Source organism: Danio rerio, chromosome 7 (assembly GCF_052040795.2).
Source record: "Danio rerio strain M-AB ecotype USA chromosome 7, GRCz13ab, whole genome shotgun sequence".
Lineage (NCBI taxonomy): Eukaryota > Metazoa > Chordata > Actinopteri > Cypriniformes > Danionidae > Danio > Danio rerio.
Window position 1 is genome coordinate 14,143,490 of NC_141027.1, and position 20,067 is coordinate 14,163,556.

A 20,067-nucleotide genomic window follows, 5' to 3' on the forward strand; every position below is an offset into this window, starting at 1 on the left:
TCCTTGACAGCTGTATTTCAGGTAAGCCTTGCAACAAACCAGACAACAAAGTACCTACAGTAACTCATCCAGATCAACTCAATAGTTGACTTACAATTTTAAGTTGTCACATTTATTTTTATTTTATTATTACAGTGTAGAGAAGATTATTAATAGCTGTGTCCCAAAAGGCACACTATGCACTTATGCAATTACACACTCAGCAGCATAGTATGTAGTGTCCATGAACTTTTAGTGTCATCTCAAATGGAAGCCTAATGTTTTTTTTGTTTTTTTTTCCACTAATGCCGAGTTCAGACTGCACGATTTTCAAACTAGTCGTGTCACAGATGTTTTCACACTGCATAAATATCTGGGCTAGCGTTTCGTCGCTGCTTTGTTTACACTGCAAGATGGTTCGGCGACATAGACATTCACATTGCACGACTTTACTATAGGAATAATCGCCAACAACTTCGTCCAAACTACGTCTCACAGCCAAAAACACGTAGTATATCTTTTGTTATTAACTACATCATGAGAAAGAAGCCTTTAATGGGGTAGACCATGGACATGTTTGCTCGCCTGGGTTTAAAGGGAATTAGCCATTTCTCCTCAACGTTGATAATAAACTAATTTCTTTCTGTATGAAACGTCAAACAGACACGGTTGCTCCTGAGTCCTGTCAAACCTCCACTAGTTTTTCCTCCATTTCGTGGGTCCAAATAAACCGAAAAAGAGCGCCTTTAACTTCTCCCCCTGCCTCCCGCTGGCCTGCAGCAGGTATACACACACGCACACACAATTGAATGCTGCTCTCTCATTGGCTGTAGGCGATCACTGATGTTATTTTCAGTCAAAACTCAATTCACACGGCATGATTTGAATCGCCTACAGCTCCAGATATTTAGCATGCCAAATATCTCACAGGCATCGGCGAGTCATCGGCAATTCTCTCAGATCGCGTCTTTGATAGTTCATACTGTGTGATTGTCACTCACGTGCACGAGCAGCGATTTGCCTGTGATTTCAGGCATTTGTCCGCGATTTCTCAAAACCTGTCGGCGAGCCAAAATCAGGGCTAAAATCACGCAGTCTGATCTAGGCATTAATAGATATTCAAATAATTTCCCTGATGACGTTTGACGGTTGCTAAATTACTGAAATAAGACCAAACTATCAAATAATACCTGCCAACTGCATTCACCATCGGGAGGCGGTATAATGCCTGAAAACTCCGCCCCTTCCGCTTTGTGAGCAAAGCAGTGGCTGTTAAGTGTGTGAAGTGTCCAACATTACACACTTTATTTTACCAGTTGAATCAGTGCATCACCGGGTATTTAAAGTGCACGTATTCGTTTTAGAGTTTTCAGTGTGAATGCAATACTTACACTATTTATACTACAAAATTGCATAGAATAGTGCATAAGTATGTGATTTGGGATGCACCTTATGTCTTTATTTTGTTTTATTTGAACTGCAATGTGCTTTGCCTTTCGGTTTTATCACACTAAATACATTTTGGCCTTCTGTTTTAATGCTGCTCTGTGCAGTCTAATAAAACACACAACATATTAAAGCGCCTTTGGTGTTTCCTATAAAAACCAAACCGTAAAATGAGGTTGTGTGACGTTGAAAGCATGAACACCCAGCACATACTCGCGTCTCACTACTTATTTCTCTGTATTTGAACATTCTTTGAGACATTTGTAATATATGCACCTAAAATATGCAACTGCTCTAGTGGTCGTTGGATATTTTCATGCAAAAATTGTTCATCTATGACCCCAAACTCTTGAACTGTTGTGCAAACATCTAGCTATTCATCATTTCACGATAAGATCCCAGCCTGTGGTCAATTTTTTTTGAGTGAAGATTTCATGAAACCCTTTTCTCATCTTTGTTCATCTAAACTGAATCTGTTTCCTCGACATTTACTGAACAACACATTACAGTTGACATTTTAAAATTTAAAATCATTAAAATAAATGATATTTTCATTTTCATTTTATTATTTTCAGCCAAGAATGTGATTTAAGTTTAGCTCATTTCTGAGAATTTTTAAAATGTAAATTAAATCTTAAATGTACACTACCTGACAAAAGTCTTGTCACCTATCCAGATTTTAGAAACAACAAATAATAACTTCTGGTTGATCATTTGGTATCAGAAGTGGCTTATATAAAAGGCAAAGGCCTCTATATTTTACCAAAACGAAATATGTTCATGCCTTGATTTTTAATTATTTAGTTAGGACCGTTAGGTCTGACTTTGCTGAGTCAAAATTCTTGTCACTTCACAGAAATAATGTACAGTATAGAATATAAAGTCATGCTGCAGTGGGAAAAGAAGTAGTATTGTGAATGACTCCCATGAGCTTGAGCATCTCTGCAATGACTCAAATCACTTATTAATAAATTCATCTGGAACGGCAAAGAAAGTGTTCTTGCCGGACTCCTGGAGTTCATCAAGATTCTGTGGCTTCATCTTCAATGCCTCCTCCTCCATTTTTCCCCAGACATGCTCAATAATGTTCATGTCTGGTGACTGGGCTGGCCAATCTTGAAGCACCATGCTCTTCTTTGCTTTCAGGCACTTTGATGTGGAGGATGAAGTATGATAAGGAGCGCTATCCTGCTGAAAAATTTGCCCTCTCTTGTGGGTTGTAAAGTAATGGGCAGCACAAATGTGTTGATACCTCAAGCTGTTGATGTTGCCATCCACTCTGCAGATCTCTTGCACGCCCCCATATGAAATCTAACCCCAAACCATGATTTTTCCTTCACCAAACTTGACTGATTCTTTGAGAATCTTGGGTCCATGTGGGACCCAATAGGTCTTCTGCAGTGTCTGTGATAATTGGGATGCAGTTCAACAAATGATTCATCTGAAAAATCAACCTTCTGCCACTTTTCCAAATGATCAACTAGAAGTCAAGTTATTATTTGTTGCTCTTACAACTGGGATCAACAACAACTTTTTGTCAGGTAGTGTATATTTTTAGAGCAGCCAATCTTCTGACAGATAGTGTTGTTTATAGGTTTTATTTATAGGTGTATAAACTACGCATGAAAATAGTTATTTTAGTAACACTTTTCAGTAAGGTTGTATTCCAAGTTAATGCATTTTAAAACATGAACAAACAATGAACAATGCGTTTATTCCAGTATTTGTTGACCATCATGGCTGAACTCTCCATTGTCATCTAATGAAGAGCTGAACTCTGCCCTGTCCTTATTTCACTTTGGGATTTCCACTTTTTTTGTCGGGACTCCAGCCAAAGAGCCGTTTTTATCTTGAGGCAAACCATGATTGGTGCTGACAGGCAGAAAAGCGTAGTTACGAGTGGGTTGAAATCAAAGGTCTTGGACTGAATGACACTGCTTTGTAGTTTTTTCAAGGGGCCATCCCGCCTCTCCTAATGCAAGAACCCCACTGCATTTGACTTCTAGAATGGGCACTGATAAAATAACATCTTTGCCACTGGAAAAATACGATCAAGTTTGACTTTTAAAACATTTCCGAAATGATTTCACTGAAGTAGGGACACTCTCCTACTTACTATAAAACATTAAAGATCAGTTAAAATGTCACTCTCTCTGATAATGTGGAGACAGCAGGAGACACATTAGTAGCAGGAGATCAATAGCATTGGCAGTTTCGCTCGTCCCGCGTGTTATTTAGCTGCCATGTTTTTATCTGACCCCTGCTGTGAAATTTCCCCATCGTCTAACCAGCTCTTTTTGTCACCTTATTCCTCTTCCATTCTCTCTAGCACGCTGTGCTCCAGATCTAGATCTAGTTCTTGCAATTTATACCGCAGGAACCACAGTGCTGGTTTCAGGCTTGCAACAGTAGCAGTGAAACTTTTGTAACACTTTCAGTTCAGAAGCACGCAGTAACCGACCTTGTGTGCTTGTGTATAAAATATATACAGTATGGCCTATTTAAACGCCAAACAAAAGAATGAAATTTTTTTGTGTGTTAGTTAAGGCTTTGTTTGAGCATTTAAAAATCATTAATGAAGCAAGAAGGCAAATATTGCTGAATTGGAAACCTTCGTGTGCCCCTCCAAATTAGTTTTTTTACATTTGGAAAGTTAATTTCTCCATTAGGAACTCATTCATTCATTTGTTTTCAGCTTATTCCCTTTATTATTCTGGGTTTTCCACAGCGGAATGAACCGCCAACTTATCCAGCATATGTTTTACGCAGCGGATGCCTTTCCAGCTGCAACTCATCACTAGGAAACATCCATACACACTCATTCACACGCATACACTATGGTCAATTTTTTAGCACACCCAATTCACCTATACCACGTCTTTGGACTTGTGGGGGAAACCAGAGCACCCAGAGGCCCACGCGAACACAGGGAGAATATGCAAACTCCACACAGAAACGCCAACTGACCCAGCCAAGGCTTGAACCAGCAACCTTCTTGCTGTGAGGTGATTGTACTACCACTGCGCCACTGTTTTGCCGCCATTATTAACTCTAAGCTTATTTTATCAAATGGTGATTCTCCTTTTGATTTCTTTTGTCAAGACACGGTGGCTCAGTGGTTAGCTCACAATAGTTTTTAGGGTTTTTTTAACCTTTAATGGGTAGGATAGTGCAGAGAATTGGCAGGAAATAGTTGGGAGCAGAGAGAGAGGGGAAGGGTCTGCAAAGGACCTCCAGCCAGGAATTGAACTCAGGTCGCCGTGAGCACCATGCGCTATATGTTGGTGTACTTAACCACTAGGTTAAAATATATTTTAATTAATTATGATTTAGTTATTTTGTGCTGATTATTTTAAAGATAAATGTACAGGGTGTTTGCAGCTCTTATGTCTTAATGTCTTAAATTTCAGAAACTACATTTTAAGCCTTAAAAAGTCTTAAATTCACTGAAATATTGTGCTGTAGCTCTTAAATCATTTTAAATGGATCTTAATGTTTCTTTATCCAATAAAATCTACCCAATCAGGCCAATACCCATCCAATCCGCTACAAACTGTCTCAGCAAAACTTTCAAACAAAAACAATATGGTTTAATAAATTCCTTACAAAAAAGTTTTTCATGTGTTAATATCTTTTATAAATATAATAATTCAAAAATAACAGAAACTTCATGTTAGAGAAAATGCATGCATATTAACATGCATATTAAAAATGTAGATAAAAAATAACTTTTCATTTTATTTATTTTTTCAAATCTTTTCCATTGACCTAACCATTAGAAAAATATCTTACCATTTAGTCCAAGTCTGAAATTGCATTCTTACTGGTCTTAAAAAGGTCCCAAAAGTCCCAAAGTCTTAAATTTGACTTGAAGCTGCAGAGACCCTGATGTATCAAGGCAGATTTCCAGTCATGTAGTTTCACTCGTAATATTTGATTATCAATCATTATCTGAGAAATATTACAAAATAAGTAAATGTAAGTTACTATTCATACTTGTTCATACTTCATACTTTGAACAAATAAATATGTAGATCAATATCGATAATTCTAGATTGCTTTGAGCAAAATGCAAAGATTTATTAAAGGCTATTTTGTAGTATATTTGGACATATGTTTGGCTGTGTGGATTTTAGTGGAAATTATGTATTTTTAATTATGCCTTTTAATTAGCCTTTGTGCTGATTATTTAGTGTTTATGCAATCTGATTTATGTACAGCAAAAAAAAAAAAAAAAAGGTTTGATACGTTGTTGTCAAATAACATCTTCCAAGGATGACACATATTGACATTTCCTTCATCGCTGTTGTTTGTATAGTGTGCATTTGGGTGTGCTTCTCTCCATGTCGGATCTGTTTTTTCTGTAAAACATCCGTTTACCAGAGCTTCAACAATACTCTGTTGTGTTGTAAAGTGACTAAATAATGCATTGCGCGTTTTGAATTTTTAAGTGCGTTTTCCACGGAAGTGGGGCAGGTTGAGTCAGCGTGGTGTTTAGAAGAAACTCGAGCTGCGGCGAGAAGCATTGAAGCCACAAAAAAACCATTTCTGCTCAAGCTTTCAATTCTCAACAGTGCTTTCTCTTAAACAGTTATTACATTCAGTTTAGTTTATTAGGTAATTAGATAAAATTGCTAGATAAAAAAATTAATTGCTAAAATTAAAGATAAATACTGCATTTTTTGAAGGCATTGTGTACATATATATGTATATATTTATACAATTGTATTTATATATATAGTCTGACTTTACTGGAATTATATATGGATATTGAGTGAAATGGGTATGAGTAAAATGTTGGTATCTGTGTTATTCTGTAAATAAAAAATATCACCATTTATGCTATTTAAAAATAATTATGATGAGTCAGAATAATGAAGGATTAAAATAAAGTGAAAATATATAAACAACGGCCTGTTTCCACTGTGTGGTACAGTGCAGTATGGTACAGGTCGTTACAGGTCACCTTTCTGAGGCTTGATCTTCCACTGCCAAAAGGGTACCAGTGGTTTTGGTGGACGTGGTGAACGACAGAGTTTAAGTCAACATCATTCTCTCTCAAGGAAATGTCAAAGTAAAGCTGTAGGGGTTTTCTGCACATACACTACCTGACAAAAGTCTTGTCACCGATCCCAGTTGTAAGAGCAACAAATAATGACTTGACTTCTAGTTGATCCTTTGGAAAAGTGTCAGAAGGTCGATTTTTCTGATGAATTATCTGTTGAACTGCATAACAATCATCATAAATACTGCAGAAGACCTATTGTAACCAGCATGAACTCAAGGTTCTCACAGGAATCAGTCAAGTTTGGTGAAGGGAAAATCATGCTTTGGGGCTACATTCAGTATGGAGGCTAGCGAGAGATTTGCAGAGTTGCAACATCAACTATCTGATGTATCCACATGAGACGGCAAATTCTTCCGCAGGATATCGCTCCTTCCAAAACTTCAGCCTCCACATCAAAGTTCCTGAAAGCTAAGACAGTCAAAGTGCTCCAGAATTGGCCTGGCCAGTCACCAGACATGAACCTTATTGAGCATGTTTGGGGTAAGACGGAGGAGGCATTGAAGATGAATCCAACGAATTTTGATGAACTCCGGGAGTCCTGCAAGAATGTTTTCTTTGCCATTTTAGATACCAAATAACCAACTAGAAGTCAAGTTATTATATGTTGTTCTTAAAATTTGGAGAGGCGACAGGACTTTTGTCAGCCAGTGTATGTGTAAAGGCAATATTTTTATTTTATTTATTTTTGAAAATGTTGTAATTTCAGTTTATTTGCTATATCTTTGTCATGTAAACATATCCTATTGTGGCATATTTCACCAAATATTACTTAAACTCTTCCAATGTGTCTAAATTTATATAATGCCATCTTCATATATTTTTTTAGATACATTGGAAGAGTTTTTTTGTGCTCTAACTAAAAACATTTTTTTTTTTAAATTGGGAAGCAATGTCATCAGTAGTTTACAGAATGAATTAACTTCAATCACATAACTAATCACAAATACTATAGAAACTGATACATTTCATGTGGATTTTTCATAGCTACATATACTGTATATGCTTGTTACTTATTTTAACTCTAATTACATTCTGCTGCCAGCACATCTTCTAATCACTTCTTTATAAACACATGCAGGTGGAATTAAACGTTAGCGTAATTAAATGTTGTTTAATTATTTAATTTCCCTATCTTGTTCTGTAGATATCTCTATCAGCAGACTGTGCCAAGCACTGTAATACATTAATCACTCGCATGCGCACACTCTGTATTAAGCCTTCCCATATGTTTCAAACAAACAAACAATTCCACTTGGCTTTGATTCACCTGCAGATTGTGAATCTCCAGCATTCCTCTGCACTCGAAACTCTTCAGCGGTGAATTATAGCAGAGATGAACATGCATTAGAAATCATATCTTTTACAGATCGCCGTCCGCAGCGGTGCAGTGCTTTACGGGCAATTGGCATGGCTATAGAGAGCGGCTGTAATCTGAACGAGATTAGCTCGAGACGTGTGCTGATAAAACATCAGAGGTTACCATAACACATCGTGTTGTTTGGCGTGTTAAAATTGCACATCTGGAAATGCCTTTTGTTCAGACCAAGGCAGGATGAAGTATTCCCCCCGTACACACAGTTCCCACAGTTAATATGTTTGTGCTAGCCAGTCAAGTGAGTTTTGCTTAGCAGCCGCTCGAAACGGGCCCCGTATATTTCCCTGTCCCGTCATTGTTAATTCATCAGGCGCAATATGAGAGAGAAGACAGAAATATGTGCTGTGAAGTCAAGCAGAACAGCTCTGCTCTTCCATAAAATCATAACTGGAAGAGGCAAGTGAGCCTTCAGCTGAAGATTCTGCTTGATGCTCTCAGGACTTTCTCATACTGATGCGCTTCCCTGGATTGATTCGCCTGGGATTTCCATAAAGCAGCTGGAATACTGCCTAATCCAATTTGAAGATGCTTATGAATACATCTGTATTGAATGTATTAACACTGGGTGTAAAACAGCGGTCTGCTAATTCAGGCAGAACATGCCGATATTTCAGCAAGAAACATTCATGAGCATTTTAATGTGAAATCCTGCTATATTGTGTTACATTCGCTACTGTGAATCTCTGATTTACATGGTGTATAAAGGAGCTTAAATGTTGATCAATGGTGCGGGTTGTAGCTACAAATTTGCTTTTGTTTAGTTGCTGAGCATATTTTTGTAAGAAATTTGTTTGTTTCCTGCTCTTTTATTTATTTATCCTGGTGTCCTACATATTTTAGTTCCAACCCCAATTAAACACACCTGAACCAGCTAATCAAGCTCCTTCTAGGTATAGAAACTTCCAGGCAGGTGTGTTGGAGCTAAACTCAGCAGGACACCGGCCCTCCAGTTCAGAATTGCTTTCTTTTTTCGGGAGATGTTAACTTCTATTTATCATGCACTTTTGAGCTTAACAGCACGGTTACATACACAAACTGCTCTTACACACTGCATGAAAGGTAATACCTGAAATTTCACAGTAAGACAATTTAATGGACAAAATAACAATTCTCGTAGGTTGCTTTATGAAAATATTAATGTCATGTACGGAATGTTTGGACGATTAAAGGGATAGTTCATCCAAAAATGAAAATTTACAGTTAATTTACACACCCCAGGCTGTTAAGATGTAGGTGACTTTTTATGAAGCAAAATCATTACTCTTTGTACATTTTAGTTGCTTTAATCCACAGTTGAGTATATGCATGTCTAAAGTCACTTAAATGGGGAATAAATTAACAGTTTTTAGATTAACTATGCCTTTATATATATATATTAGTGCTGTCAAAATTAACGCGTTAACGCATGCGATTAATTTGAAATAATTAACGCGTTAAAAAAATTAACGCAATTACAGTTTTTTTTGTTTTGTTTTTCCTCTTGTGGCCAGGGCAGACGCCGGGCAGTTTACCGTTGTTTCGATGTACTTTTTGGGCCGGGCTGATCATCTTCTTATGATCTGATCGGCCCATAAAACACTCAGCAGACTGTCATGTCTTTCTGCCTCAATGATTGACGGTGCTGTGTGAGCTGTCACGCTCTGAAAGTAAGATGTTTCTTTTCCAGACAGAGCGCCTGTGTGACATAATCTGCAGCCCATTGGTTCTTTTCTTTATTGACATTGGGCTGACCCAATCACAATCTTCCATGTTGGCCTCAGTGTAATGTAGGTGTGTATTCGTCAAAATAGCCGAGAGTCATGCCTGTTTCTCACGTGCGGGTTCGCGCCGCAGGAGTGTAGGCTTTTGCGTCTGCACTCTGCAGCGGGGCACAGATCAATATATTCCTGTCCATTTTATCTAGTTACCTAACTGTCCTTATACATATACTTTTTAAAACTTTTAATCTGTATCAAGGCCGCGGCAACCTCCTATAATGCTGTTTCCTTAACCTGCAAGTCTTTATTTTACAAATGATAAAGAATGTCCGCTTCTAAAGCTCTGAGGGGTGTCAGTCATGTAAGATGCACTCGGTCAGAAGACAAGCGCAGGAGATATCATGACATAGTGTTTTTGATCGTCAGCATGATGTAGGCTTATAATGACAATAATATTTATACAATATGGTTAATATAATGATATTTATACATGATCAAACTAGTGTGCAACTTAAGCAACTTTTTTTACATTTATTTTTGTAGTTCTGCCCAAACAAATATTTGTTGCATTTTTTAATTGTTTATGTTCATTTGATTGACAGTGTAAAAGCTGTTAGCTACGTTTGATGTTTCATTGTTGAGTTAAACATTTTTTTAGGGTCTCTGACACATTGCTTTTATATTTTATCTTTATTTTATTATTCAACATTAACTGTGTGCATCAGCAGGCAGTTTTTGTTATGTTCATTATTTTCTAGGCTCCCTCAAAACACACAGGCACCCACATTTCCCGTGTGAATTATAATTTTATTTTAATAATAAATAAAAAAAAGTAGTTTTTTTAATTTGTCAACTGTCGTTATTTCCTATATATGGCTTTTGTGCTTTTATAGAATGGGAGTTGGTAAACCTATCCAAGGGTATGCACAGATTTTTAATACTTTATTATTATTATTATAATTTTCCATATCTGCAATTCCTGTATTTTGGCATTTTTTTGTAGTCCACTTAGAATCCAATATGGAAATCAATGTTTTCTTTATTGGCATTGATTGTTTTGAAATTCAAATGTCATTAACATGCCTGTGTTTTTATTTCTGTTATAAATATGGCTGTCTAGCCAGGATCTTGATGGTTTATTGTGGGTATGTTGTTTACATGAAGAAATCTGTGTTACAAGTAAACAAAAATTCTAATAATGAATTATATTTTGAATTTAAATAGTATTTGTCTTGCGTTTACATTAATTTTACACCTGAATAGACAAAATTACAAGTTTCAGTCTTTTAAATGCGATTAATTTTTTTTAGAAGTGCGATTAATTAGTTAATTTTTTTTAATCGATTGACAGCACTTATATATATATATATATATATATATATATATATAATTCTTTAAAAAAAAAAAAAATATATATATATATATATATATATATATATATATGTGTGTGTGTGTGTGTGTGTGTGTGTGTGTGTGTGTGTGTGTGTGTGTGTGTGTGTGTGTGTGTGTGTTTTTTTTATATATACATTTTTTTTTTTTGCATAAACACGGGCTTTAATGTCAAAACATGGTTTACTCCTAACATCTGGTTTCTTTTTTGCACATTTGAAACTACAAACAGATCCTTGCATACAAAGGCTGTTTCAAATGTACTTCCAGTTGCATCCCTTGTCTCTCTTCATATATAAGAATAGTTTGCCTGGCCCCATCTACAAACTTTTAGGAAAACTTCCTGTTGAGATGCCAAAACAGTCATGCAGCCCAGAATAATCCAGCTCTTAAAAGAAGGGAGCAGTGTGTCAAAGGCAGAGTGTTTGCAGGTGTGAGTCCTGTCAGGGTTATATAAAAGTCCAAACCCTGTCTCAGTAAAAAGGCCTGTGCTGCTGGAGGAAGCAGATGGTCGTGTGTGTCCTACATTGACTGATTTCCGTCTGTTAAGTGAAGCAGAAATATACTGTTTTTCATCTGCTCTTAGTGCTGATCGACTTGTTGGCTGTTTTTAATGCAATACTCGTAGTATTCAGAGGAAAACACCTTTTCTTGATGTTTCTGTCTTAAATGAGTAACACTATTACTTCTACTCATAATTGGTGATTGGGATTTAAACTAGCATTCATTCATTCATTCATTCATTCATTCATTCATTCATTCATTCATTCATTCATTCATTCATTTTCCTTTAGCTTAGGCTCTAATTTATCAGGGATTGCCTCAGTGGAATGAACCACCAACTATTCCAGCCTATGTTTTACACAGCAGATGCCCTTCCAGCTGCAACGCAGTACTAGAAAACACCCATACACTCCCACATTCACACACACTCTCATACACTACGGCCAATTTAGCTTATTCAAGTGCATGCTTTTGGACTGTGGGGGAAACCGGAGCACCCGGAGAAAACACGGGAAGAACATGCAAATTACACACAGAAATGCCAGCTGGCATAGCTAGGACTCAAACCAGCGATCTTCTGTGAGGCGCTATGTAAGGCGACAAGTGAGGTAAGGTGTAGTAAAATGCAGTGCAATCTGTCAATTTTGCATTTAGATTGGGGCGAATTTGAAAAAGTATAATAATATCTGGATTGCCATCAAAACCATTTATTTTTTAATTATTTATTTACTTATTCATGTTATGAACCAACTTTTAAAAGTATGGGATTGGTAGGATTTTTTAAACTATTTTATTTAGTAAAAACTAATGACTCCAAAGTCACAGAATAGAATTACAAACTGTTTTTTTTATTTCAAATTATACAATTTTTTAACATTTATTAAACCCTCTACATTGCACGCATTATAATAAATCTAAAAATGTTTAATACTATATCTAATCTATCTATTTTATATCTAAATATTTGACTTTTTCTTTTTTTTAAATGGCTTAACTTGAAGTGCTGTAAAAAGGTACTTTTTAAGGTACTTTAAGATATGTTGCCATGTGGCAACAACATCCAATAGTGGATCTAACTTAGAAATTTCAAACTTTCTTTATAATTAAAAATTTTGTGGTTTGAAATTATTTAATTGGTGTTGCAGTATTATAAGCTTTGATAATCAAAATAAATAACAATTAATGCAAATTAGCATATTAAAATGATTTCTGAAGGCTTATGTGTGGTTTAACAGTATAATATATATATATTATTAAAAATATATTATAATATATAATTCTTTTAATATTTTTATTAATTTTTTTTAGTAATATTATTTATTTGTATTTATTATTTATTTTTTTCCTTTTATTAATACTGTTTTTTTTCAATTTATTTAAAAAAAATTTCATCAAAAAAATGCAATGTTGGTGAGACTTTCAACCCTTTGTAGAACACTCATTAAAGTAGCCATTGGAAAAACCCTCTGTTACTGGGGGTTGTTAAAAGACTTTTAAACAAAAACCTGGTAATAATAAACTCCAGTACTTCTTTCTGTTATTTTACAGACTTAATTCTTTTTTATTTATTTTTTAAAACAATGTCTCATCTCAAACTATTAAAATGCGCATAAAATTTCAACATCAAAAATTCAACAGATCAGCGATAAAGCTTTCATAATGCGTTTCACCTCTGTAAACAAACTGGAAACAACCACAAAATATTGGAACCTGTTAATTATTGGTTATTTTTTACAGTGTGGTTCTAAATACAACAGAGTTTTAAACCATTAATGCAGCATTATTCTGTTCTCATTGATTAAAACTACCCTAAAATGCTCAAAAAGCATGTTTGACATTTCAAGAACGCACTGACGAACTGAACAAACACTAATGCAAAGGTTGAACATGAAAATGAGGATGAAACTCTTCTATCAGTTTGCTCAGGCTTGCTTTCCGTCTATCAGAGCATATCTGACTCTCAGCATCAGAACCCTCATGTGTCGAGCTACAAAGTCAGTCTCCATGGGGGACGGTAGGTGTCTCCCCAAAATAAACCTTCATTAAAGCATTCAGCCATGATAAGAGCACCATGAAGGTGGATTCAGGCACGTACAATTATCACATACAAGCCAGAGAGCAATTCACAGTTACTCGAGAGCAGCGGTGGGTTGCGAATTGAGAAGCTCCGCGCTGATGATTTAAGCTTCTGAAATCTATATCTTGTTCGGGTTACAAGGGAGACGCGTCGATATGAAACTATTTATTCAGATTTTAGTTTGAAATGGGTTAGTAGAGGGAAAAAATGAAGACAAAAACAATCACTGACACAGGGGAGAGGATATATGGGGTATATGTTGAGTATATGTCTCTATAAGTCTGACATTTCTTCAAGTCTTAAATTTGACTTTATGAAACCTGCAGAAACCCTGAAAATTCATATGATAATATAAAATTCATATGATAGGTATGTATTGCTGTGTGATTGTGTTAGAAATGCAGATGCTGGCATGTTTCTGTCTGCACAGACTCTGTCATTGAGGTCATCTGTGTTGAAGAAATATGTTGTGAAGCATCTGGTCTAGTTTTTCATTAAAATGTGCCACTCACCCATGTGCTGTCTTGATGAACGGTGAACGTTCACCACATTTGTCTTCATCATATTGTGATGTTTTGAGAGCAACAGAATGGCAGGCACTAAATATGTCAGGTCAAATAGCAATTACTTACTCTAATGTTGTAAATCTAAAGTTTAGAATATAAACTTACATATATTATAATACATTTTTTCTTTCAAAAATATTGTATTATTTCATATTATATTATATTATATTATATTATATATTTTATTTTATATTATATTATTTTATATATTATTTTATATATTTTATTTTATATTATATTATATTACTTTATAATATATTATATTACATATTATTTTAGATTATATTATATTATTTTATATATTTTTTTGTTATTACATTATATTATATTATTTTATATTATATTATATATTATTTTATATTATATTATATTACTTTATAATATATTATATTACATATTATTTTAGATTATATTATATTATTTTATATATTTTTTTGTTATTACATTATATTATATTATTTTATATTATATTATATATTATTTTATATTATATTATATTACTTTATATATATATTATATTATATTATATTATATTATATTATATTATAATGTATTATTGTATTATTAATGATCGGGTTTATATAATACATATTATAATTTATTATATATTTTTTTATTAGAATTATTAAATATTATAAATAATTTACGAATGTTTATTTAATTAGTTGAATTTTAAGGAAATGTAATTTTGTGGAAATACAATATATTTGTATTATAAAGAAAAATATGAGCAATGATGTAAACAAAATAAATGATGCAATAAAATAAAATTAAATACATAAACAAATAACTAATAAATAAATTCATTCATTCATTCATTCATTTAAATAATACAAATAAATAAATAAATTAAAAAATAAATAAATAAAGTTAAAATAACTATAATGAGAAGCAAAGTTTTGAAAAAAAAAATGTGATGTGTTATAATAATACAAATCTTACATTGTAAATTAGTAACACTTTAGTTTGTCACAATTCATGCTATTAACTACTGACTTATTAGCTGCCTGTCATTGCACTATTAACTGTGATGTATTCTAATCCTATCTAAAACCTAAAACCAACTTTCATCTTACTATTTATTGTATTAGGAGCTTATTAAACTAATAGCCTTAATTAATGGCTTGTTAACAGCATTAAATTAAAATAAAGTGTTACCAAAATGTTATATACAGTAGATGGTGCTTGTATACTTCAAGAAAACAAACAAATAACAATAAAAGTGTTTATTAGAAGTTCACAATCATCACCACATGATTCTGTGTCATGCATCTCTCAGACTTTGTCAATTGCAAATTTTTGTTTGGTAATCCTGCATGCATTCACACAAATAACCCACTGTTGTTTCCACAATCCATAAACTCAGTTCCCATAATACCTCCTCCTTTTTTATGGATATAATCTTGGTCCCATGATCCTCCTTATTGTAGGCTTGAGTAAGTCGGAGTCATTGGCCTGGCTGATCTCATGCTCTCTCTGTATGGACTGATGACTGCAGGGAATCTCCTGGGATTTTACTGATCCTTCCTTTGTGCTGTTTTACTCCGTCTTTAGCCACCATTGCCCTCTTGACTTTTGTTCGTCTGCTGACCCATAAGATTATTAAGACACAGAGTCTGGATTTATGCTTTAGTCTATATTGGGCTCTCTTATGCTTGTGTGTGGTGCAATAAGTGTGCATATGCTAAATACATTTGGTCACACTTATAGGCACCTTTTTAGTGAATTTGAGCAAAAGCTGTGAATTAATTATGAAATGAATGTTTTTTGTTGTTTTTTTTTTTTTGCTTAAATTATTGGCTCTCATTCAGTCATTTTTGCAACATTAGTTTGCCCAGATAATAGCTCTAATGTTCTCTTACGCCTAGTGAGGTTGAAGAAATCCAGCAAAGACGTTACAGAGCCTTTTTCCATACAGAATCTCTCCAGATACTTCAGGTTCTATGGTTTTATGTTGGTTCATGTTCACCCAGCCATTTTCAATAAGGTTCAATTCAGGGCTCTGGGTTGGCCTATAGGAGAACCTTACGTTTTGTGCTCAATTACCCATTTTTGGGAAGATTTTGTTTGTTTTGCATTATGATCTTATATTTTTCCATCCAGAGATGCTAATTAGTGAGTAAATTAGTGAGTGGACTTTGGCTAAAACATTTTAGACTGACCAAAACAAAATTTCAGATATTTTGCAATCTGCTCTGTTATCACATGATGATGTTAAAACAAAATCTCATTACTTTTTTTACTGAAATTTATTCTGTGAGTTTCTATAGTAGTTTTATGCACTTTTTATTGGATAAAAAGTTTGTTTTAGTCAGTAAACTTAGCAAAAAAATGTTTGCCATATTTTTGGTATCCTGGTATTCCTTTTAAGCTTTTTCCCCCCAATATTTCAAAGTGAGTATAAAAAATCAGTGGATTGAAACATAGCTATTGTCATTTACATTATAGCAAAAATTCCTTGCCACATTTAAAAAATAAAATAAAATAATAGGCCTGCAACATTATGGGCTCTATTTTAATGATCTAGGTGCAAAGTCTAAAACGCATGGCGCAAAAGCGTTAAAGGTGTGTTCGAATCCACTTTTGCTGTTTTAAGGACTCGCATAGTCTAAAAGTGCTGTGCTTATTCACTTAATGAGTTATGAGTGTGTTTTGAGCTTGATGTGTAATAAACCAATCAGAGTCACATCTCACATTCCCTCCTTTTCCTTTCGTGGATAAGGATACTGTGTTGTAAGCACACCACTGAAGACATCCTTCAGCCTGCATATTCAATTTAGTTTAAGAGCAACGATTTGTTTCAAAACTATTCTTGAATTCAGTTCTAATTTCCAGCCAATGAATAAATGAACAATATTAACAAAGTATTATATCCAAACACGCGTCCTAAAACCCAACAGGTGGACAAATCTAAACTTGTTTTTTTTTTAAACAAATATAACTAAGCATATAATAAATAATACTGCTATCAACATTATTCAAATGCAAATTGTCATGAATAAACTGAAAAAAGCGCCCCTTAGATAAAGGCGTGGAGGTTTTTTTATTTATGTAGAAAATAATAATTTCTTATTATAAATAAAAAATGATTACTTATTTTTCATGTGGATGTTTGTGTATTGCTGTACATCCTGTGTGTATTAAGCAATGTGTCTTTCTACTTTCTGTTTAAGGTGTGCAACTAACATGCTCTGCGCTGGACTTTAGACCTGCTTTCAGCGGGTCTATTGCGCAGTCTATTTTAGATCTTCAAAATAGCAACACGCCAACGATGGAACACCATTGAGTCCACAAAGCGGCGCAAATGAGTTTGCCATTTAAACAACATGGTGCAAAACGTGAACATTAGAGTTTGCTCTGGTCTGAAAATAACAACAAATCACATCAAACACGTCATTGTGCTGGGTCCTATATCTCATGCAGTATATTTAATTGTGGAAACAGTTAAATATTATCCATTTTATCCCTGTGTGAAACAATCCCATGTTGTGTCTTTACTCTCGAAACACTTTTTATTTCATTCAGCTGTAGAATTGTCCAGTTCTGTCTGAAACTTGAATATGAAAGTGTGCTGAGAATTTTTATCTGAAACTGTGCCAAACATCAAACCTAACAGAGCTGTTTTTTTTTTCTCTCTTTTTTTGAAGCTTTCAAACCCTAAGATTGTTTTTATTTCTGAAGTTTTTTTTCTTGGAGAGTGTTTCAAACAATCTTTCTCACAGACACGCATCGTCTTTCAGGCAAATTCACAACATCAACATTTTGATTGGAACTTTTTAATTACTGGCCTAATGGTGGAAATGCGGATTTTCAATGCTTGATTATTTTCTTTCTATTTTTCTTTCTACTTTAGTTTTTTTTGTGAAACCAGCACTCTTTTACTTAAAATCAGGACTATATTGTTTGTTATTACTCATTGTGTGATGGATAAATGACAGATTAGTTGTCTGATGTGCTTCATAATTTTACAGTACCCATGTAAAACAGAGACCCATGATCACACTCTTTTGTGATTTGTAAGTAACCTGCAGTATTAAAAGATCTAGATATATTAATGGAAATATGCTTCAGAGATACATTGAGCAAAATCTTGATCACCATGTGTCAAAGAAAAACATTTATCTCGTAACATGACTTTCCTCTTTATTAATTATTTAATTTCAATGAAATTAAAATGAAATGATAATAAAGCATAATGGAAAAGGATAAAGCAGATTTATTTTCACCCTTTGTTGTTCATATTTACCAAGAGTGACCATGACTTTAAAACCTATTTATGTACTGTAGTTGTGGAAATATGCATGGCTTTTAATGTATTTAAGCCCTTAAAAAAAAAACTAACACACAGATGGCATTGGTGACACATCTCTGTTCTAAACACGGAGGTTCTGTAGCTGCTTCCCTGCCTTTTAGTCCTCATTAACTGAGATGAAATGCATGCAGCGAGTATCATTTGCACATTGTCACAGGCTGTAATGTTATGAGGCTGCGGTTATCAGAGTGTCACCTGCTGTCGTGTTGAACAGATACAGCACAACTCTTCACACATGCAGAAGAGCTCTGAATGAGCCCTGCAGGACGCCAGAGGGATGTTTGTTTGTTTTTTTGGTGCCAAAATCTTTAGCAGGGCTGAAAGTGTCTGATTAAGGTTTAGAAAGAGTCATATTTCTCCATATCTGCTTGATCATAGGATGCATCACTTTCACTAATTTGTATCTCAGTAATTTCGATGTACCTTTTTTTTTTTCTTTAATAGCTGCTCGATATTGGAAAAACTTACATAGTCATATTTTGAATTCCTGCGATTTATATTACAATACTTCTCAACATAAATTGAATGGTTTTATTTGGAAAGAATTAATCTTTTAAATTTCCCGCTTGATGTTTACACAGTCATAAGCCTTAAAAACACACAATTTCACTTTAAACTGAAATTACACAAATTAGTTTCACGTCATGTGATGTGACTATTGCAGAATTACTCATTGCGATATTAATGCTAAAATGATATATTGTGCAGCCCTACTCTTTTTATATATTGTATTGTATTGTGTATTATATTATTATTGTTATGTTTTATATTATATTATTGTATTGTATTTTGTATATAGTGTTGTATTAATTATTTTACTGTTTTTATAATATAATATAATATAATATAATATAATATAATATAATATAATATAATATAATATAATATAATATAATATAATATAATCATGGGCAGATTTAAATAATAAGCGATGTAAGCGGCAGCTTGAGGTGCCAGGAAATCTGTGTGCCCCCAATAAATGCTTAGAAGTATTATACCTATAAATTGTATATAGCATCATTTTCTATCATATTTTGTATGGTGAGGGTCTGTCAAATAAAATTTAAATGTTGGTTATTACATTTACGCAAATTTGTCCCTCACCCCAGTCCAACAATCAAATCAGTTCAAGATTGTTAAAAAAAATAAATTAATAAAAGATTGTTATTTTTAGTTGTTAATTAATTTTAGGGAAACTACATAAATAGATAAAGAAATAAAAGTACACAGAGTGCATTTTAGGACTGTTGAGCTCCTTGGTTAAAATTAAGAGCTGGGGTGCCCAAACTTTTTCGTATGATGAGCCAAAAAGCAAATATATATACATTATATTAAAAAAAAAAAAAAAATATATATATATATATATATATATATATATATATATATATATATATATATATATATATATATATATATATATATATATATATATACTGTAACCAATGCATTAACTAATGCAATGTAACTTTTATTAAATGATAACTTATTGCAATAAAAACATAAACAATCACATTTATAGCCCAGTGGATTTCGATGCTGAATACACTAGTCAAGCGGAATCTGCCTTCAACTTGATTTGCCCACCAAAGTCAAGTCGGGTAACAGTATCAAAATCAGATTCATTGACACCATTTAATTGAAACATTTACTTTCA

General features: G+C 33.8%; 1 protein-coding gene across 5 annotated transcripts in view; it reads left to right on the forward strand.

The window, feature by feature from the left end:
* The window catches only part of furina (furin (paired basic amino acid cleaving enzyme) a), a 218,928-nt gene that overhangs the window by 139,907 nt on the left and 58,954 nt on the right, over positions 1-20,067 (forward strand).